General features: G+C 33.2%; 1 long non-coding RNA gene across 1 annotated transcript; it reads right to left on the minus strand.

Annotated features, from left to right (window-relative positions):
* Positions 1 to 6,119: 6,119 nt before the first annotated feature.
* On the minus strand, positions 6,120 to 10,707 carry LOC141676481 (uncharacterized). Its single transcript, XR_012557035.1, has 2 exons — positions 10,546 to 10,707; positions 6,120 to 6,358 (listed from the first exon to the last, which is right to left on the minus strand). It is a non-coding gene; the product is annotated as an uncharacterized LOC141676481 (long non-coding RNA).
* Between the last annotated feature and the right edge of the window lie 14,110 nt (positions 10,708 to 24,817).

The raw sequence follows: 24,817 nt of genomic DNA on the forward strand, positions 1-24,817 counted from the left end.
TTTGAAGGAGAGGAATTTACCAGCATTGTTGTGAGGAGAAACTTTTCGTCATACAGTGTATGTATTAAATCGCTTGCCTACCCGAGCTTTGTCAAATCAAACGCCTTACGAGGCCTGGACGGGAAACAAACCAAACGTAGGACATCTACGGGTGTTTGGATATCTAGCACATATGAAAGTTGATGGTGCTCACATAAAGAAATTAGATAACAGGAGCATTCAGGTAATCAATCTCGGGAGTGAACCAGGCACCAAGGCGTATAGGCTGTTTGATCTAGTTGAAAAAAGGATATATGTGAGTAGAGATGTTGTTTTCGAAGAAACTATGAGCTGGTCTTGGTCAGAACTTGAGGAGTTTAATTCATGCATGTCAAACACGTTAGTGACGAGGTTGAAGAAGACGATGTATTAGACGTTAGTGAGACATGGGGAGGTGAATTTGAGACACCATCACGCATACAACAAAGCACTACGATTAGATTGTTGAGACTGTGGAGCAAAATTGCTTACGGTCTAAAGTAGATGAAGAACTATTATTTATGGGAATCGATGAACCATTGAACTATGAGCAAGCTGAAAAAGAAAGAAACTGGATGGTTGCAATGGACAACGAGATCGAATCAATAGAGAAGAATGGCACTTGGAAACTGACTGAACTACCAATTGGACACAAAGTGATCGATCTGAATTGGGTGTTTAAATTGAAAAGGGACGCAGAAGGACGAGTTGTGAAGCATAAAGCTCGCTTAGTAGCAAAGGGATATGTATAAGAGCATGGTATTGATTATGATGAGGTGTATGCCCCGGTTACAAGATTGGAAACGGTCCGGCTCTTACTAGCATTTGCAGCTAAAAACCACTGGCAGGTTCACCATCTTGATATGAAGACGGCGTTTCTTAATGGATATATCAATGAGGAAGTGTATGTCGCACAACCAAAGGGATATGTCAAAGAAGGTCAAGAAAAAATGGTCTACAAGCTCTATAAAGCATTCTGTGGCCTGAAACAGGCGCCACGTGCATGGTATGCAAAATTGAACAATAGCTTAGAAAGGCATGGCTTCAAGAGATGTCCATCAGAGCATGCAGTGTACACTCGTGGTGACAAAGATGGCATGCTAATAATAAGCATATATGTTGATAATATACTAGTAACAGGAGCTGATGTAACAAGTATCGAGATATTTAAACAACAGATGAGTAAAATTTTTGAGATGAGTGATCTTGGTAAATTGGTGTATTATCTGGGAATAGAAGTAAAGCAGAATGAAGGCTTCATCGAGCTCAAACAAATAGGGTACGCTAAGAAGCTTCTGGAACAGGCGGGTTTATCAGATTGTAATCCAACAAAATACCTTATGGACCCTAAAGAACAGCTGACAAAAGACATAGACGGGAAAAAGGTCGACAGCACAAAGTATAGAAGTCTGGTGGGTGGACTGCGTTACTTAGTGCATACCAGACCTGATATAGCATTTGTTGTGGGGATGGTGAGTAGATATATGGAAAACCCAATAATAATGCACCTGAATTCGGTAAAGAGGATACTGAGGTACGTGAAAGGTACACTGGGGTTAGGGTTGATATATTCACAATCGAGTGGAAATAATGTTCTGACGGGTTTCTCAGACAGCGATCTAGTAGGGCACATTGAGGACAGACGTAGCACAGGAGGAATGGCCTTCTACCTGAATGAAAGCTTAGTGACTTGGGTATCACAGAAATAAAAGTATGTGGCGTTGTCGTCCTGTGAGGCGGAATTCATGGCTGCGACTACTGCAGCATGTCAGAGCATTTGGATCCGTAATGTCATGCAGCAGGTGACAGGAGAAGAAATGGGTCCGGTGATACTTTACATCGATAATAAATCAGCCATTGATCTTGCCAAGAACCCTGTGTTTCATGGTCGGAGTAGACACATCGACATTCGCTATCACTTCATACGTGAATGCATTGAGCGTAGTGAGATCGTAATAAAGCATATTGCAGGTGAGAGTCAGCGTGCGGATATCTTGACAAAGGCACTATCTACCGTTAAATTTGAAAGAATGAGACAGCTTCTGGGAGTTAAGGAGGTTGCCAGTTCAATTCAAGATTAAGGGGGAGAATGTTAAGATTAATCTTGAATATTTGCTTTACCTATTTATTTCAGTCATATTTAAATAATTGATTTGGTCATTAGAGTGATTTTAGGAGTATCTTCAAATAAAATCATATTAGCATTAGATAAGATTGTGTGGTTAATTAGTCTCATGTTTTGTAGCCACAACATGTGGGGTTATTCTCTTTAAAACCTTGTATTCCTTTCAGTTTGATTATTGAGAAGAGTAGTTCCAAAAACATATCACTATTTTGCATTGTCTTTACAAGTCCTAAGTTTATATACAGATACAACATTATTTTAGTTCTAGAATACATAATAAACTAAAGTAAATAAGTTGGTAGTATATGAAATAATTTTGTTTAAAGTAAGGAGAACAAGGGTAATGTTTGCATTAATAAAAACTCTAAAAATTTGATGTGATACCAAATTTGAAATAATTTTTGGTGCAATATCAAAATGGTGTAAAATTTAGAGTTGGGCAGGAGAATATTTTTTACACTAAAATGATGTTAAAATATAAATTTGAAGTGGGTCAGAGATTAGCTCTGTGAGAATTACAACATTATACTACTATATTTGGTTTGTATCGAATACAAATCTTACCTTAATTAGAAAGAAAAGGACTTATATAATAAAAGTAATTGAATTTTTAACAAATAGACCTACTTGTATGTTGATATCCAGCTCCGACTATATGACCATTTGATGTTTTTTATATTTGACGAATATACCTATAAACATAATATTTTTTATATTTGACGAATATACCTATAAACATGTCTTCGGAGTCTCGTGTCAGGTACCTACATGCAACTATATACAGGTATTATGGAGTTTGCTGGGTTGGCATGTCCCATTGAAATAATTGGAATTATCGTCCTTTTCCCTACTCCTATGAGTAACATTTAAAATATAATATAATCGAAACAAATTATGGATTCAAGGATTCTGTCAAGAACGTCTCAGATATTAGGGCTGATATAATCGAAAAATTATATATAATTCCAGCATGGCCAAACGGGTTCCCTATTCAAGAATTTCGTCAAATAATAATGTTTTAAACTTTGAGATTATTTTGACCGGAAAAATATATAAATTCAAGTTCGGTATGAAAATATTATGAGCTTAGATATTATATATTTTATATTTAATATATTAAACACTATATGTACTATTTAACTCATATTATTTTATTGATTGTATTAAGTTGTGGGTGCTCACAAAAATATTTTTTCTATTTTTGAGAGTAAGGTCATGAGTATACATTTTACTTTTCTCAAGTCTGAGAGTTATATACATTTGATTCGGTATTCAACTGCAAGAAAAATTAGACAATGCATGTTTAAAAATCAATCTACCTGAAAAAAAATGTCATGAAACACATGAAATATTCAACTATTCGCCTATCATCTTCATAGACAACTTCTACTACATTGCAAAAGATGAACGGCCCTAAAAGTGGCGGAACCTCTCGGTTCCTTATTTCTTGTTCCGTAAGATTGATCATGTCTGTCTATATATATGAATGCATCAGGGATGAAAGTTAATTACTATAAATATTGCTAAGTGATAAGATCAAAAGATGGTCTTCTTTATTTACAGTCATCGGTCTTCTCTTCATGCTTTCATTATTTCAATCAACTCATGGTGACATTTCAATATTTTTTTAATGTCATATAAAAAACTTGCTTATCGATCGTCTGTTCATTGAACTTGTTCCTTAAGCGACCCTTGTGGTTGAATACTCCGTTTCTATGTAGTGAATAGTGATGTTGTGTCATCGTCCTTATGCAAACTTGCAACATAACTATGTTTAGCTTCGTTTTCGGTTGATGTGTTCGTACTGACATTAATCGTTATATATATTCCTGTTTCTACTACTACTGTATCTGATGCAAGACGGGCTAAGGTTCCTATAAAGTTACTAGTCAAAAATTTATTACTTCATAAAATTTGGCAATTCGGACGATAGCACCGGTCACTTTTGCCTCTGAGGAATACAATACAGGAACTTAATTAGGTGTTCCCAGTTTGTTACCGATTTGAATTAGTTGTTTTGCCTAATTCATTGAGTAAAATGTTTTTTGAATAACAGAATGAATATAAGTTTTTAGCGGAATCAATATTATTTATTATTTTATTTTAGCCCAATCTTTCAAATCCAACTAACTATATGTAGATTTTTTTAATTTTTTATTTAAAATTGGATCAATAGTATAATTTTATTTAACCCGACCGGGTGAATTTTATATATTATTTTTGTTTTAACGAAAATTATTAGACATATTATAATTATGTTATGAATATTTATCTATTTATGAAAGTATTTTATTTTTAAACATTTCTATAATTACGGTGAACAAACCGATTATCAACCAAACTTTTATTGTTCCGTCTTTAATATAATAGTACTAGCCTAAAACTCGTGCATGCACGGCGATTGTTTATAATATTATATAATTTCTGAATTTAATTTGAAGTGAAAATTTTAAGCTCTGAAATTATTTATTAGAAATTTTTGAAATGATTTGATAATTATTTTAAATATGCATGTGTATAATTTAGTAAATTTTTAGTCTTTAAATAAATATTTGCAATATTTAGTTTTGTTAAAATTCATAGGTGTGTTTACAAAAGATAAATATATTTTAGTTAAAATATAAATTTTAGCTCACGTCAATAGTAAATTTATAAATATATAAATTCAAGTTCGGTATGAAAATGTTATGAGCTCAGATATTATACATTTTTATATTTAATATATTAAACACTATGTGTATTATTTATCTCACATTATTTTATTGATTGTATTAAGTTGTGAGTGTTCACAAAAATAATTTTTCTATTTTTGAGAGTAAGGTCATGAGTATACATTTTACTCTTCTCAACTTTAAGAGTTATATACCCGGTTATATTTCATTTGATATGGTATTCAAGTGCAAGAAAAATTAGACATGCCTGTTTACAAATCAGTGTACCTGAAATAAAAGTCATGAAACACATGAAATATTCAACTAGCTATTCGCCTATTAGCTTCATAGACAATTTCTACTAAAGTGCAAAAGATGAACGCCTTAAAAGTGGCGGACCTCTCGGTCTTCTTCCGTAAGATTGATCATGTCTTTCTATATATATGAATGCATCAGGGATGAAAGTTAATTACAAGTATACAAGGATTGTATAAAATATTGCTAAGTTATAAGATCAAAAGATGGCTTCAGTGGCAGCGTCTTCTTTTTTTATAGTCATCGGTCTTCTCTTCATGCTTTCAGTATTTCAATCAACTCATGGTGACATTTCGATTTCATCATCTCCGCTGGTTGATACAAACTACCACTCTGGACGGCGCATGCTGATTTCCGGAATCCAAAGTAATTTGACTAATCTTTAAATCGACTCTGAGTCTCTAAACACTGGCCATTTAAATCTTTAAGATGCATAATTTTTAATTTTTTACAACACTGTATTATTATTATGATCACACTTCAATTTGTTGCAGGGCGGATCACTACTGCGGTTAATCCGAGTGATTCTCATAGAGCTGGTCATGGGCATCCGTGAAGAGAATTAATCAGGGAAATAGGGAATACACCTACGAACTATTATGTTGTCACGACAACCTTAATGTCATATAAAAAACTTGCTTATCGATCGTCTGTTCATTGAACTTGTTCCTTAAGCGACCCTTGTGGTTGAATACTCCGTTTCTATGTAGTGAATAGTGATGTTGTGTCATCGTCCTTATGCAAACTTGCAACATAACTATGTTTAGCTTCGTTTTCGGTTGATGTGTTCGTACTGGCATTAATCGTTACATATATATTCCTGTAACTATTTGAATCAACTGTTTTGCCTATATAAATGTGGGGGAATGTGGACGTTTCGAATAATTAACTCGAACAAAATTAGATAAACAGAAGAATGTCATGCATATAGGAATTAGAAACTCTCATCCTCCAATGTTAATTTAGATGCTTTTGCACATCCCCCAGTTTTTTTGTGATGATTAAAATGCTTATTACGAAAAGATAGCACTGTATATGATCAACTTCCAGTTCCACATACATAAGAGAGTTCCACCTAAATACTTAGCCAGATGAACAAGATACTTTTATTTGGATTCTGCCAATACATATCTCCTACTTCCGACCATGCGGACTCTTTGGAGAATCACTTCCGTGAACTGATCCCCCAGTCTTTAGTCCCCCAGGCTTCATACTTCCAAATTGCAACCAATCTGTATAATTGTGAGACCTAGAGGTGGCCAGACGGCCGGTTTGAGTCGGACCGCCCGTGAACCGGATCGCCTAAAACTCGCTTGACTCGCCTCGTTACGTGCCAGTTAATTATTCGGCACTAACCGGCTTTAGAAGCGAACCGTACACGAATCAGGAGTACAGAAACCGCGAACGGACCGGCACGGCACGCAAACCGGCCCGTGTGATTCGTAAACGAATAAGAACTAATTCGGCCCGTTATTCGGCCCGCTATTCGGCCCGGTATTCGGCACAGACCGGCCCGCTATTCGGCACAGACCGGACCAACGGTCACCTGCGCAACGTTCACCTGCAACTTGGAGCTCTCCAACGTTCACCTGCAACGTTCACCTGCAACTGCAACCTCCTCCAAGGCTCCAACGTTCACCTCTTTCTCTATAAATAATCTCGACCTCACTGTTAAGCTGTCTCACTATCAATCTCTCAATCTCTCTCACTCACTCGATTTATCTCTATTCTCTCAAGCTCTCTGCTCACAAATCACAATACAGTCACAGCCTCACACACAGGTCAATTTCCGGCGAGTTGAGTTCAATTTTTTCGAACAAATACGGCAACACTACAACAAATTCCGGCGAGTTCAATTTTTTCAGGAAATTCTTTCTGAACAATGGAAGAAGGAAGGGGTACTATTTCTTCTCAGGGATCGAGTCAAGCAACTTCTATGCGACCTTCTCGACCGGAAGTTGGTAAAATTCTTCCTCAGTTTTTTTGTTTTTATGTTCATATTCGTGTTTTTAAATTTTGTTTTTGTTAATATAAATTTTCATTTTTTTATGTTTTTTGGTTTATTAAAATTTTGCATTTTTAATACGTAGGTAGTTTTTTTTATGTTAATATAAATTTTTTGTATATATTCGAATGATGTATATATTCGAAAGATGTATAATTTTTTTTTATGTTTCTTGTATATATTCGAATGCTGTATAATTTTTTTTATGTTTTTTATGTTAATTTTGTATATATTCGAATGATGTATATTATTAATTTTGTATATGTTCGAATTTTGCAGGGCCCTCTTGTACGTCTACGAGACATTCCTCGCACGTTTGGAATTATTTTTCGAGACAGGCAGTACCGGAAGATCCCAACAAATTTAAATGCTTTTGTTTACTTTGTATTCAAAGCGGCCGAAATCAATCCCCGTTTCTTCACTCTAAAGGTGCAGGCACAGGTACACTTGATCGACACTTGAAAACGCATCACGGAATTTCGAAACAAAGTCACGAAAGTGGAGAAGCACGCGGAGAATCACCGCAACAAACACAAATTGGTGGTTTTGTGACATCGTCTCCCGGTGGAGGTATGCCTTTCCACTATAGTCGAGATAAAATGATCGAATCTTTTGCTACTTATGTTACACTAGACGAGTTACATTTTTCTCACGGTGAGAGTCCTAATTTAGAGCACATGATGAAAGAATCAATAAACCCGGCTTTTAAAAGAATTCCTAGGAACACGCTTAAACGTCACACACAAAAACAATATTATAGTCAACGTGCACAATTAATTGAATTTTTTCGTGATTATGATGGCATGGTTTCTTTAACTAGTGATTGTTGGAGTTCGAGTTGCGGTGAGCCATATATTTGTGTTACGGTGCATTGGATTGATTCTGATTATTTTTTATAAAAACGAATAATTGCCTTTGATGTTATGGACGAGCAACACACGGGTTATAATATAAAGACGAGAATTGTCGAAACTATTAATGAATTTAATTTGCAACACAAGGTGTTTACTATTTCTTTGGATAATGCTTCGGCAAATGATAAAGCTATTTACTATATTGCACAAGATATTCCTACTACTTTAGACGGTCTTTTTTTGCATGTTAGATGTTATGCACACATTGTCAATTTATCGGCTCAAAAGGGTATTCAACAAATAATCGAATTTTTAGCACCTATTAGAAAAATAATTAAGTATTTACGTATCGCACACACATTAAAGAGACAATATAAAAAATTGTGTAGGGAAAATGGATTAATACCCAAAAAGTGGGGAATTGATTGTCCCACGAGATGGAGTTCGACTTATAAATTACTATGCGAGGCAATTAAATATAAGATAGTTATCACCGAGTTATATAATTCCGATCCAAGAAATCAAGTGGAGGATAGACTTATTACCGAAAATGATTGGGACTTGGCAAATAGGGTACGTGATTTGCTTGATTGTTATGCACGTGGTACTAAGATATTTTCTTACGTTTACGAGCCAAATGTACATCTTGTTATTATTGAGTGTGTTAATATTATTACTACTTTAAAAGCATATGAAGAAGATAATTGTTTTGGTGCAATTATTGTTGATATGAAAAAAAAGTGGATAGAATATTTTACCGAATTTCCTTTTATTTATGGTGTTGCATGTCTTATTGATCCCGGTGTTAGAAAAGAAGGTTTAGAAAATATGTTAGAACATTATTACTCGGTATTAGGAGTTTCATATAATCACGTGCTTTATGTGCAAAATTGTTTAGACTTGTTACACCGTCTTATAGATCTATACACTCCTAGAACTCAAAATATTATACCACCTAAGACTAGTCAGTCTAGTAGGTTTAATCCCACATTGCTTGGTATCCTAACTAAAAAACAAAAGTGTAGAATTTCCGAAAATGCATCTACACCTCAAACTTCATTTAGCATGCTTAGAGAGTTTTTTTCATATAACTATGAGTTCGATGAGGATTTTTCAATACTAACATGGTGGAAGAATCACGAGAACCAATTTCCGGTATTAGCTAAAATTGCAAGGGACATTTTAGTAGTTCCCGCCTCTACCATTGCTTTCGAGTCTGCTTTTAGTGCCGGTAGAAGAGTATTGGACGAGAAAAGATCAAGTCTTGCACCGGATGTGGTCAAGATATGTGTTTGCAAAAAGGATTGGGATCAAGCGGCAAAGAGAAAACAAGGGATGAAAAAAGATGATTCGGACGGCGAAGAGGATACTTGGATGACGATGGACACTTCATCGGAATCGGGTATGTCAGCGAACGATCCACGAGAAGAAGAAGAATTTGATTAGTTGATACTATTTGTTTGCCTTGTATTTTTGAAATTTGTTATATTTTGTATCTTATTTTTAGAGAGGAGTCCTCTCAAATCAATTGTAACATTTTTTTTAATTAATAAAATTTATAGAGGTACCGTCCTCTTTTCCTTATAAACATGTTAGTTTTATAAATTCAAAAAAAACACAATTTTAAAAATAACAAATTTGTTTTTATTATTTGATTAAATAAAAATGTTGAAATGTGTTAAAAATTGAAAATGTTAAAAATTGAAAATGTTAATAACTGAATGATTATATGATTATATGTTAAAATTATAGAGGTACCGTCCTCTTTTTCTTATTTTAATACATATTAATTTTTAAAATTTGGAAATATATTTTGAACAGAAAAAATGAAGATAAAAAAAAAGAAAAAAGATTTTAATTCTCACCAATCACAAAATACCTTCTTCTTAAAATAATTAATTAAAAATATTATTATGTTTCAAAAATTACCGAATTAAATTAATCAATTTATGTTTACAATATTGTAACTTTAATCTTTACAATCAATTTGTAAATCAAATTGAGAAGATTTTATGTTTTTTATATTACAACAACTCTGATTCATTAAAAATGTTATAACTAAAATGTTAAAAATGTTATTTTATTATGAATCAGAATTTTATTATAACTAAAAGAATATTCAGCCATTTAAATATTATCTAAATAGTTAATTTTGATTCTAGCTGTACAAGTTGGTAATTGGTATTCACATTTCAGTTTTCAGTCACACACAGACACAGCAGACATGCACATTCATAGTAAATAAATAAAAAACCGAGTGGGTGGGTGGGACTCCCACCGTGGGAGACAGACTGTGAGACTGAGACAGGGAGAGTAGTGGACCAAAAGCTTTGCAAAGTTGAATTCGCCTAACTCGTCTGAACGAACGAACCGGCTCGGATTCGCTGAATTCGCCTAATTCGGATAACTCGCCTAATTCACGAGCCGATCCCGGTTATCATTTTATCAAACCAGCACGACTCGGCTCGGCTCGTTCACTTTTACGTGTCGTCCAGGGGTTACTTGCTAACTGAATCGGCTCGCCGGAAATTCGGCACGGCACGGCCGGCCCGATCGTCTGACCACCTCTAGTGAGACCGGCCTGTCATTTGATAAAAAATTTAGAAGTGTAGAATGTTACATACCAACATAAAGATTATTTTATAAATACAACTGGCTAGCTGCATCATAGAAGAATTTGTTATTATTTTGCATAATGGAACTAGTTATACTAAGAGAATCCTTCTATGATAACAAATCCATAACAACCAAGAGAAATAATTACCTCGCCCAGAATATTTAGCATCAGCAGATGAAAGTATGAAGTGAAGACTGATTAGCAACAAAAGAATGTTGATCACTACAATAGATGCACCCACAGTAGCCATTAATTCTTGTTCAAAATGGTAATTCTACCATGGATTTATATTCTTGGTGCTGTATGTGATCACCATGGCCTACCATGGAAATACTTGCAGAAAAAGGAACCAACATGGAATTAGAGGCCTCATGGCCTATGGGGAATGACATCTCTGCCCCTGTCAAATACTGTAAAACAAACTGGACAATAACATCTCTACTGTAGATGTTGAAGTTTTATACTTTGACTTCGTTTCTATTTTATAGAAATCAAATTAAAATGGCATTAATTCGAGGGAAATTACCCAAAATAAATATATTTTAAAATTAATGTTATTTATAAAATTATTTTCAAAAATCTAATTTTTTAAGTTTACTTTTTAAATATGCGATTTGTAACTTTTGCAACATGTTATACTTTTAAAATATTGATTTTAAGGTTGCATTAGTTGCGTTTTAAGTTTGCAAACGAATCAATTTTAAAATCAACTTTGAAAAAAATAAAAGTTGCAAACTGTATTTTTAAAAATAAAATTTAAAAAAATGTAATTGTTTCACAAAAAGTTTTTTTTGAAATATTTATAAAATTGCTGTATTTTTGAAAAATCTCTTAATTCTAATATTGTTTCATATAATTCTGATATTGTACGTATCATATAATTCTGATTTTGTCATGGTTGCAAAACCTGGTGAAAATTGATCCAGTCGTCTTTTATCTTTTATTTAAAGTAGCCATATTTGCTGATTATTTATTATTTTCTTTTAACTTTATTGAAACAATTTTTTAGCTCAGCCATTATTGTTTGCGATCCAAACCAAAAGACAAGATCCCCATTGTAGGGGTGTTCTCGGTGTTTGGGTCAAAACTATAAACCAAACTGCGGATGCGGTTTGTTCGAATTCTCAAACTATAAACGTATCGCGTAAATCTTAAATCGTGCGGACCACACCACAAAAATGTGTTGTGGTCCGGTTTGAGCGGTTTGAACTATTTAAGAATATAATAAATTTAGTGCGGGAGGTTTACAATTTTTAATACATCAACAAATTAATTAATAAATAAATTTCAAGTTGATTGTATTACTTCAAAATACAATTTTAGTAAACTTGAACCATGAATTACAATTTCTTTTTTTTCATACATCAGATAAAATTTCAAATTATCTTAGTCATTGACAAAAAAAATAAATGGTAACATCCAACCATCCACCGTAAGCTGCAACATTACTACATAAATGCTTATTATATATATTAATTTATATTATAAAGGGACAATAATATTATATATATATATATTTATTATAAAGGTATAATAACATTATATATGTTAGAATAATATGTGATGCGGTTTAAATTACTAGAGCAAAGTCTCATACAGCAAACTGCACCGCAGCACACGGTTTGATAAAATTGTAAATCACGACCGCACCACGAAAAGTTTAAACCACGCGGAGCATTATGGGACGGTACAGGACGGGCGTTTTGTACGGTTTGTACGGTTTGATGAACACTCCTATCATATTATCATATTGTGTCATGAAACACTTTATTTGCACGAAGAAAATTACCTCCGCCGATTAATTAATGAACTAGTAATGATGGTGATTTGGCATATGAAATTAATCAGATTATAAGGAGACAGTGACGGGAGAAGACTGACAAGATCTCGACTATATTTGCTATAATTATAATATATTTCGCTTAAGAAATCATAAATACAGTGCATATAATGGATTCCTGTACACTACTTGTGAATATTGTACATAGCAATTTTATTTCACAATGACACAAATTTATTTAAATCAAACACCGAATCTCATTCTTCTAGTTGAGAACTATATATAAAGGGAAATTATCCAGTTGGCTGGGATACACTAACCGCAATATTACATTGCGGACTGCCGCAATGTTTAATTGCGACGGGTGAGTGCACCCGCAATGAAAAAATACGGTTGTTGTATCCTATCCAACGGTGGCTGGGGATCAGTTCCCATATATAAATATATCTAGTGCGGAGTTTAGTAATGCACAAAAATTCTACCCAGCCGGTGGCTCAGGACCCGCCCCAGGACCTCTCTCAGAACCACTTCCCCCAACCTCAATAGCGCTCCGACCTGCAAATTGCAAAAAAAATAATTTGTATTTTTTTTTACATCTATAAGCATATGATCTACAAGCATGTAATTGATAATTTAATAATAAATAAAATATTTAATAATGTTAGATTGTACAATGGGGGGCAACATTACTTGGGTAATCGAAAACAAGCTTGCGTCCTACTGAATAAACCGGTTGAGATGACAAAATTTCATAATGAAATAAAGAAAGGATGGAGATAAGAGTGATAAGTAACATGAGCAATTTCATTACTTGAGTATATACTGAAACCATTTCTTGACTATGGCCGAAATGATTCTACATACATGTAGGAATATATATGAAAAAAGAAAGACTTGCAACTAAATTATTTTGTGTCTCTATTCAAAGACTTCTCACTTGATTGGCGAATTGAAAGCGCCACATTAAAATTTCAATTTATTGGACATTGAGTAGTTAAATAAATTGACTTGAACTAGATATTTTTTGAAATTCTTCCGACCTGTCTATTCATGGGTGTAATTCGAATCGAGCCGACTCGAACTCGACTCGATAAAATGGACTCAACTAGAATCGGAATTATTATCGAGCTCGAGTTCAAATATATTTTGGGCTCGATTAAAAACTCGAGTCGAGTTAAGGTTTTTGAGATCGACTCGAACTCGACTCAATAAACTCGAATTTGAACTCGACTTGACTCGAACTCCGAGTTCGATTATTTTTCTAAAATATAAATATGTGTTTGCTAGTTTATGTGTCTTCCAATTATCTAGTAAGATTAAATTTACAAACTAATTTGCACATTTTTTGATTATTTACGAGATTTAGTATTTTTTTAAAAATTTAGTAAAAAATAAAATTAAATTATTTTGTAAAAAAATATATACTTATCCCAACTCTTAATATTAACTTTCTTAATTGAATTTTAGTTTATTCACGTAATAATACAACTTCTCAGCTCAAGTGGCTGTTTAATATACTTAACGATCAAATAACATTAATTGTTTTAGGCTAATAATGTACTCTCTCCGTTCCACTGGATTGTTTACGTTACTTTTCGGCACGCTATTCAATACTCGTATGAAGTATACTTCCATAATATTTTTGTAAAAAAAATTCTGAAAAAAAGTTTCATGTTTAAACTTTTATTCAAAAAAAATTATGAAAAAATATTATGAAACTATACTTTATTAAAGTCTCGAAATATGTACCAACAGTGTACGTAAGCTATCCAGCGGACGGAGGGAGTATAAGATATGATATTTACATAATTATATTTATACATACCGATCAATAACTCGAATTTGAGGCTTTTACATACTTCAATTCAAATATTCAGCTAACATTATAAATTATAATGAATAGATATTTTTTATTAAATAAGAATGTTAAACTGTTATACATTAAATGTTATTAGCATTATTGAAATGTATTTGATATCTCAATTATTAATTTGTTTAATAATATATAACAGTCACTTGGTTAAGTTCGATCACTGATTATAAATATAATTTATAAGTCATAACACTTGTTGCATTTACCGATAAATCATTGAGTAAATATAATTTATAGAAATACTAATGATTCTTAGTTCATTGTGCCATTTTTGAACAAGCGGAAATTAAATTCGTTCATAATAGAAAAAATATAATTTATTATTGTTATTTTCATCATATATTATTTAAGATATTTAGTTCGTAATGAAGATAAAATGCATCTATAAATTATTTATGAATAAATGATATTAGAATATTGTTTAATTAATCGAAAAAGTAGAGTACCGAAAGTATTAAATTTTTTATTTTGAAATGAAAATGAAATGATATTTTTAGCTTGAACTTAAAACTATAATAGTATAATCAAGTAAGTTTGGTCAAATTGAAGTCAAAACTTGAAAAATCGATAGTAACCCAAATAGGTTCAAAAACTCGGTAAATTTGAAAACTCGTTTATAAACTCGAAAAACTCAAAAAATCGATAAAAAAACTTGATAAGTTTGAAAGCTCGCGAACAGCTCGAACCCGACTCGTTTATTTTACGGGTCTAGTTCGAATATAATTTCCAGGCTCATTATTTTTAGTCTCTATTCAACTCGATAGAACAAAGCTCGAACTCAAATTTACTCGACTTGAATTACACCCCTGCATCCAGCAAGTAATGGACTTTTCCAATGTTTCATTTATAACCTTTGTTACTACGGTCGTTACCGAAATCTGTTATCATACACGCATATGTGGTATATATGGTATACTTATAACATCTCCAATATTCTCTTAGTACATTCCTTATAAATGTATTAAATAATTAGCTTTAGGATATTGTTGGGTAAGACAACGATCTAACAACCCTCTTTATATATGCTCATTATTATTATCATTATACTGAAAAATTTATAATAGGAAAAAGAGAAAAAGAGTAAAAAGGAGAACTAGAAATGCAGGGAAATGAATATTTTATTCGTAAAAATGAAATAAGGGATGCGATATGATTCCTTAGAAATAAGATAAAAGAGGAGCATGTCAAATTTTTAAGAAATAAGTAACTAGTCTCTTGGGATAACATTTCATGTCAAACTTATTTTTATTTTAAATTTAAGGGTTCATTTAGCTAATATATTGGAGATGCTCTTAGGTCATTTACGATATTTATCGATTTTTATTGTGTTCTTATATGAAAAAAATGGTCTAAGAGTATACAAAGAAAAATTAAAAATGGGGGTCAGCTAGTTAAAAAAAATAAAGTCTTATATAATTAACAACCAAGCAGCAATAAAGCAAATCATCCTAACCAATAAACTTTTATAAAAACAGAAAATATCCAATAATAAGATTATTATATATATTAATCTTTATTAAACTCACAATGGTGAATCAAAAATTTGTCAATCAAGAAAGGGAATCACATAACCGAATGATCCAAATTTGCAATACAGAGAAAACGAGTATACAAACGAACTTAAGAATAGGGTCATGAATTCAAACCGATAAAAAGCATCCAAAAGAATTCAAAGATGCATCACACAAGAGAAAACAGAGCAATATAAGTGTATATGAACCCAAATTAAAGTTAACAAAAGATTTAATCAACAAGAAAAGAAGAATCATCCATGTTATAAACCAAAACAACTTTAAAACTAAAATAAATATGTACTTGTAACACTTAAAGTCTGTAAAAATGCAAAGGAGCAGACTGGAGTCTTTATCCTAAAACAGTATCAAGCCTAAGGATTCTATCTGGAAGAAGATCAAGAAGATCATGCCTCAGAAGAATTTTGAAGAAGCTTGGAGTTGAATAAATTTGTTTGGAGAAAAATGTTCTAAGTCAAGATCTCTACCAGTCACAGATTTAATGTTATAGAAAAGTCATTCGAGAACTCCAGAATGACTTATCGAGAAGTCATTCAAACTCCAGAGAGTACCGACGGATAAGCAATATCTACTCGACGGATGAGCTATATATCCACTCGATGGATGAATAACATCTACTCGACGGACGAGCAATATCTACTCGACGGATGAGCAATATCTACTCAACGGATAAGCAATATCCACCGGGAGTAGAGAAGTCAGGAAAGCTACTCGAGAACTTAAATATATATCGCAAGTCATTCTTTCACTAGAGAACTTAGATTTATCGACAAGTCTATATCCATTCGAGAACTCAGAGATATCTATAAGTCAAGTGAAGTTATGAAGACTAGAGATGTCGATGAGCTGAAGACCTCTACAAACCAAACTTATTATGGAGTACTAGAGATCTCGATAAGCCTTTGTACTTATCGAGATATCAAGTGTTCAAATAAATCAAACTGGAGATCTCGAAGTACAGTCTCAAAGTACAGAATTGCAGATCAGTTTAATATCCAAGATAAACAATCAACAAACAATCCAACAGCTGGATTGACAAGTCTACAAAAAACAGTTTGAAGTGTGTGCAAGATCAATGGTAAAGATTAACTGACAGAGGAAGATTAAAGTAAATACGGGATACTAAAGATATGCTAAGCCAGAAATGGAAGATTTGCTTTTCTACAAATAGAAATGACAAGTGACAATTTAGAAAAGCTAATAGCATATTTATTATCCACTGTGTAAACCAACAGTTAACTGAGCTATAAAGTTAACACTGATCCTCTAGTTAGAAGTAACAATTTAGATCAAAATTCTTGTAACACTCTCGAGAAGAAGCTGAGCTCTTTAACTTCGAAGAGCTTAGAAATTTTGTAGCAAAGCATCTTAATTTTTAATACAAAAATTAAATGAGTTTTGAAGATCTGTGTTCTTTATTTTGTGCAAGTTTAATTTCTGCATGAACACTTTTCTATACAAGATTTAATTCACTTTGTTCACCCATTATCTTTCAAGAAAAGTCTAAAATCAGAAAAACACATTCACCCCCCCCCCCCCTCTGTGTGTGATTTATTACCTAACAAGTGGAATCAGAGCAAAATCTGAAAGAAAACAGATTCAAGATCTTGGAAGAATGAATACACAAAAAAGCAGTAGCATCAAAGTCCCTACCTTTGACAAAGCTAACTACACTCTTTGGAAAAAGAAAATGATGTTGTTAAACAAGATGGCCAATCCACTCTATGTTCAGATTCTCGAGAATGGACCCTTCACTCTTATGGTAAGAGTTGAGGAATGTACAGATGGAGACATGGTCATACCAGCTCATTATGCTCCTAAAGATCCAGCTGAGTATTCTGACCCTGAAAAGGAGAAAGTCTCCCTGGACAGCAGCTTACAATAGATATTGATTGAGTCACTTGACAATGTGATGTACAACAACATTGTCAACTGTGACATTGCTAAGCAAATATGGGAGAAGATTGAAATACTCTATGAAGGAACTGAGGAAGTTAGATCTAATCAAAGAAGAATACTGATTTCACAGTATGAGGGTTTTTTGGCTAAGCCCAAGGAAAGCATTACTGAAGTATTTGAAAGATTTAATAAGCCGATAAATGACTTGCAACTTCATGACAAGTACTATGAAGCTGAAGAGGTGAATCTAAAGTTCTTGCTTACTCTTCCTGATCATTTGGAACAGAAAATCTCCGCAATCAGGGAAGGAAGAGACTTGAGCAGGATAACTCTGGAAGTTCTATATGGAATTCTCAAAACCTATGAACTAAAGATGATTCAAAGGCAATCATTGAGATCTGGCCAAGGACATGTTGTAGATGGTTCAAGTGCTTTAATAGTAAATGAAGGTCAAACATCCAATGATGAACTCAGATCTTATACCTCAGTTACCTCAATAAGTGAGCAGAGAACAGTTGATTCACAGGAGCAAGTCATACTAGAATTGGAAAATGATGAGTTCTACACTCTTGAAGAACTGGATGAGCTAGATCAGTTAATGGCCTATTTGGCTAGAAAATTCTCTAACATCAGAGTAAGGAAGCCAAGATACTTCAAAAGTAAAGGACGGTCTTTTAACAAAGACAGCAGCAGGAGAGAGAAAGGGAAGTACAATTCTGATAGCAAAAGTGGTTATAAAACTGGATCTGTTGACAGATCTAATATAAGGTGCTTCAGCTGTGATGAACTAGGCCACTTTTTTACAGAATGCAAGAAACCCAAGAAGGCAAAACAAAGATAAGGCTTATCTTGAACTTGAAGCAAAGTATGAAGCTCTTCTAAAGAAACAGCAAAGCAAAGCTTATATTGCAGAAGGTAAAAGTTGGGATGATTCTGAAAATGATGAAGATGAAGAACTTGGAAACTATGCACTCATTACTTATAACATAATGCAAGAGGCTTACCTATGTTAAACCTGATCTTTTTTCAAAAAAATTAGGCTTACAGATCTCATGATTAAGTATTTATTCTTAAAAAATTTGGCATGACATACGATAATCTTTTACCACTAAAGATACCTCATCACACTTTCAAACATGATTCTAAATTAACAATGACATGTAAAAAAGTGTTCTAAATTTATTATAAAAAACATTTGTCTTTAATATCTCATTACACTTTCAAACATGATCTTAAATTAATAGTGGCATGTAAAACAGTGTTCTTAATCCCCTACAAAAAACTGTCAATAAATATCACTTATTTAATATTGGTTGCAACGATGTTATAAGATTTTTTTAATATCACTGTTTCCAAAAGCGATGTTAAAATAATATTTACACATCGGTTGTAGGCCTTTTTAAAAATTAAAATAAACACATGGTATACACATTCCCGAGCTTAATAACATTCCACCGTAGTTAAAAACACTTCCCCCAACCCATTTTCATTTCCCACGCTTTTGTACAAACTCAATGGAATTTCCTTTTTTTCCTCACAAACTCACTCTTCTCACAATCTCAGCTTTCAGTACTCTCATTCAAGAACTCTAATTCAAACTTGATATTGGTTGATTGTGATGTTATCTTCCTCGAATCCGCTCAAATTAATAAGTATTTTTTTAAATTTTGTTTCAAAATTAAAATTTTGGTTTTTAAAAAACTTTTTTCTTTTAACATAGATTGGTTGATTCTTTATATTGGATCATCTATAAAGTAAGTTATTCTTCGGTTTTAATGTTTTTTGTTTGTATATGTTAAGTGATTCTTGTGTGTTTTGTTATTTGCAGGGCTTTATTTGTAATTTTTGCTTGGCAAGTGAATTGAAAATCCTATTGGTAAGATCGAAGAATCTAAGGTATGTGTGGTGGAGTCATGCTATTACAATATGCTTCTTATTTTACTCATTTATTACTAGTATGTAGTTAACTGTTAGATTTTCAGATTATCATTACTGTTTTAGCTTATGAGTTACCAATTTAAAGATCTGAATATTCTTAGCCTTCATATTTATTTGTAGTATGACTCTGCCTGTCTAGTTATTCCTTAGTGTTCTGCTACTTTCATCATTTTATTGTCTTCGGGCTTAAGGTCGTAGGCTGATGCTAAGTATTTATAATTCTAGTATTTTACACCTGACATTAAATTGGTTCAGTTTTGCTTGATACAAAATTGATGTAATGTTCATTTTCTTGGCCAGAGTAACTATAGCCATTCAACTTGTATTTTTAGACATTGCTGGGGGACTTAAATTGAGCTTTATGAGAAAATGATCCTCAGTATCTTTGATGTTATAGATGAAGAGAAGTTTATTGAGGTTTTTCTATGCTTTACATAATAAATGATGATTGTATGAAGTTTTTTGGTTATAAGATATCAGATACTATTATTATAAATATGAGAGTTAAACTATTTGAAGCCGCACAATCAACTTGACAAAAGTTAATTATTTAGGAATATTTGGTATCACTTTATATTAAAAAAATAAATAAACTTAATGGGAGTATAGAATTTAATAAAATATGTACAAGATAAAAATACTAAAATTAGTTTGAGAAGTCTGGTGTACAAGATATCATATCAAAGCACTAAAGTTGAATCGGTAGTGAAGCTCACATAAGTATTGAATAGGATTTTGGTTGTTTTTCTTTCAACTATGGAAGAGTTCTCATGGTTTGATTTTTGTACGTGCATACATAGTATGCGTTAAAATCCTCATAAGGTTTTCCATTTGTATATCTGTAATACTAATACTAGACTACTCTGCCCAACTATACTTGTCAAAGTGCCCTTTCACTATAAGCAGCTAGTTGATGGGGTTTCTTGACATGGAGTTGGGAAATGGACTGAGATAAAAGAATGCTTGTTTTCCTTTCTTCCCATCGCTTAACAATTGATCTCAAGGTATTTTTATTTCTTAGTTTTACGGTTTTCCAGCGCTTCTAATTTTGAATCTTAAAACTATTTTCTTTTGGTTATTCAGGAAAAATGGCGAAATCTTTCGAATGCTAGATGTAGACATTTTGAGACGAACAAAAGGGTAAGTTATATTGTTGTGACGTTCTGCATTTGTACTCCGATAATTGTAACTTTTTGTTCAATGAAAGAGTCAGAGCTATATTGATGGTAGTATGTTTTAAATACCATTTATCAGACTTTTAAACCATTATCTCATCTTAATGCCATTAATATAACTGAACAATCATATTATGATTACATTTTTCGTAAAAATGCAAACCTTTATGCCAAATATGATATCATAACTAAATTGTAAAATAATTTACATGTTATTTGTGGGAGCAGTAGACAATCCCTAAACTACAAGATAATTTATCTAGTAGGCAGTAATTTATGTATAATGCAAAGTAGAGGGGTCGAAGGAGCTAGTTTCTTGCAAGACTTTTGATATGATTGCATTTATCTTTGTACTGTGACATCATGCTGCAAGGCCAACAATTCAGCATCCGTATGAAAAGAAAGAAGAAGGTTGCAAGAGAAAGATATTGATCTGTAGCGTTTGAGAATTTCATTTTGACTTGTAATATTGTCGTTTTGAGAATTATGTTTTTTATTTCGTCAATGTTGTATATCAGAATCCTTTGTATAGTTTGATAAAAATAATAAAATTGTTATTTATATATGATTGATTATGCTTGTTCCTCTTTTCATTTTTGCTTTTGGTATCTTTGGTGCAAATATATATATATATATATATATATATATATATATATATTAAAACACACATACACTAGCAGATATCGTAGTATGCCTAATACATCATTTCTATTTACACTAGCAGATATCGTAGTATGCCTACACTACGCCATAGATGGGCTAATAAGACACTCATTTTACGTCACCTTAGGCCCGTTTTATGTTGCAATAGGCCTATTGTAACGCCAAATAACCATTTCATCCGCAAATGTTGCCATTGCTATCTAATGTAATGTTTTGATTATCAACCGTAACACAAATAAAAACATTACCTTAGGGAGATAGAGTAACACTAGATAAATCAAACATAACGGCAATTCAGTGTTACCTTAGCATTTGAAAAAATCATGTGGGACATACCTGACTGGATTGCCACGTAGGCAGCCACGTCATATAGGGGGACCCACTGACACATGGCGAGCAATGCCACGTGGACTACCACATGGATTGGCTAATCAGTGGGACCCACTGCCACGTCATCATATGGGGCCCGCTGCCACGTCATCAAGGGGCCCACTGCCACGTCATCAAGTGTGGTCCACTGTCACGTCATCAAGTGTGGCCCACTGCCACGTCATCAAGTGGGGCCCACTGCCACGTCATCAAGTGGGTCCCACTGCCATGTGGGACCCACATGTAGGCCCACTTTTATTATTGACGTAACAGTAAACAAATCTAATGTAACACTGTATTTTGGCAAAAGATACACAAATTTAGATTTTGTAACAGTGATAAATATAGCGATTGTAACACTAATAGATAACATTTCGAAATGTAGTTTTGATAAACACATTACTGCCATTAACAAAATAACAATTCAACCATACCAAAACATATTTCCCCAACAAACTAGTCTTACAGCATTCAGAACACCAACTCCGCCAACATAATAACCACTTCGCCAAAATTATAGTACGATTCACTACATCACTCCACCAAAATCATACTAACAAGAACACCAAACAATCCCCAAATTCCAACTCCAACCAAACCAAATAAACACCATCCACCACCAATTACAGTGAGTACCAAAAGTTATAAACCAACAATTCAAAAGTCTAAATAACATAACTGTCCATACTATTAACTCAAGCTAATGCTTGTAAAGAGAAATATCTAAGAAGAAGTTCGGGAAGTCTTGGAAGTCCCAGCAGTCCCGACAGTCATTGGTGTACCATTTTCATCATCCTCGCTTGAAATATTAGCATCAACTTCTCCAATGTCCAGATTCAAGCCTGGATTAGCTGCTGCGATCTTTTTGAGAATAACTGACAAGTTATCCTGCACTTTCTTGGAAACCTTTTCTTCCAGTTTAGCCTCAAGTTCTCCCCTGATCTTTGCAGTCAAATCTTCCAAATAAGTGTCTGCAGGAGCCGAATCTGATTCCATCACTTTCTTGTTCTTTCTCTACAAGAAAAATGTTGTTAAATATTAATCAATTTTACCATAGAATTGTTCTACACAACTACACAACTACTAACAAGGTTTGCATTAAGGTGGCCTATCCTAATACTTAACAGCCTTTTATTTCCGCTAAGTCTCTTATGTTATTTGTTTTACCAAATAAATTAAACCAACAAAACATACTTGGCAAAGCATTTTTTATCTCTTAATTTTAAAGAAATAGAATTTAACCTCCATAAAAAAAGTAAAGTCCTTACGTTTCTTTTTTGCGGAGCAGCCGTAGTCTTGTATGTTCGGCCATCTTGTTCATGAGATTCCAAATAAATTTCAGCTTGTGATGGCGAGGCGAGATTAGGATCAGTATTTTTCTGTTATAGAGCACAAAAGAAAAAGACAAGGTTATCTAGCTCAAAGTTACCACATAACTATTGATTTACTTAAGAAAAATTGCACATCAACTATTTAAAAAATGCCTAAGCACTAACATTCAATCAAAGAATTTATGAACAAATAACTAGGTAGTCATTACTATTTAGTAGACACAATCAAGTGTGTACAGGAAGTCAATGAAGGCAATATTAATGCAGTTCTGAAATTGAATATCTAAATTCAAGCAAATACCAGCAAAAAATAGACATGCATCTGATTTCTGAAGAATTAAAGCACAAAAATGTTTGATGGCACTTGACATGAACAACTAAATTATTGTGTCTGCGAGCTCTATTTTATTAGTTTTTTCGGGTTGTTCACAGTGAATTATTTAAAGTTATATAAATGCGGATTGGTTTGTAATAATCTGAATATCATAACTAATCAGACAACTAAATAATTGCTAGTTATAATGATGATATCGACAAGGACAGATACATTATTTAAAAAAGAGGGGGGGTTCTAACATGTCCCATTTTAAAATTGGATTTAAGAACATGTCCCCATCTAATTAAATTATAAATTTATCCTATAATCAAAATTTAATCCAATTTAACTTAACCATGGGGCCGTAATTATAATATCAAAATAAAAGGGGAAATATTCATAAATGTACTAGTTAATTTAGGAATCATACCAACTTCTCTCCAACTTCTGCACTACTGTTGGCACCCTGATTGTGTGGGTCAGTTACCGAAGCACGGATTACTTTGTTATCATGTGCTAATTCCTATAAAAAAATTGCATAATCCAGTTTGAGAATCTTTAAACTCATTAAAATCATATTAAAAAGAAGCACGAAGGCACCTTCACTGACTCATCTCCCCAATACTTTATCAGCAATTTAAAATCCTCGAGCGGAATCTCCTTGGGCCTATGGTCAAGCCTTTCATCATCAGTGGCATGCTGTGTGTAATGCTTTGCCTTCATCCGAGACTTGTAAGTCCTCCAGCATCTATTAATTGTCTCATAAACCCAGGACTGAGCTTCATTCAGAATAATATAATGGTCCTAATATATAATAAACTCAAGATCAATAAAATGAAGGGGTTAATTGAAAAATAAATGAAACTGAGGTTTAGGTAATAGAATTTACCCGAGTATAGTCCCACATTTTCTTCTTCAATTGTTCAGGAACCAGGCGCCAGTTGACATAAGTAAGAGAGACATTGTCCTTTGCAACTGTTCCGAGAAAATTACTCAGCTCTCTCGTAACTTTTCCGTCTCTTGAAACAGGTACATTTTATTTGTTCAAAAAAATCACCGGTCTTTCATCACGTGTCCTTGCGTGAACAGTTAGCAGTTTTGTCCTTCTTATCCATTTTTTGGGCTTTGGTACTTCATAGTACATGCACACACAAAAAAAGGTGACTGCGAATTTAATAATTAATTAAATTCTTACTGCCTCTCCATCAATAAATAATTAGTGTGCATAATTCATGCGTAGTTATATTTAGAAAGTAAAAGTACATGCTTCAGTTTCTTCCTCAACAACATTTTCCGAATTAGAAGCGTGCACATTCTCGGTTGTTGGAGGAAGAATGCCCTGCTTTTGACGTTCCC

Source organism: Apium graveolens, chromosome 8, assembly GCF_009905375.1.
Source record: "Apium graveolens cultivar Ventura chromosome 8, ASM990537v1, whole genome shotgun sequence".
NCBI classification, from domain to species: domain Eukaryota; kingdom Viridiplantae; phylum Streptophyta; class Magnoliopsida; order Apiales; family Apiaceae; genus Apium; species Apium graveolens.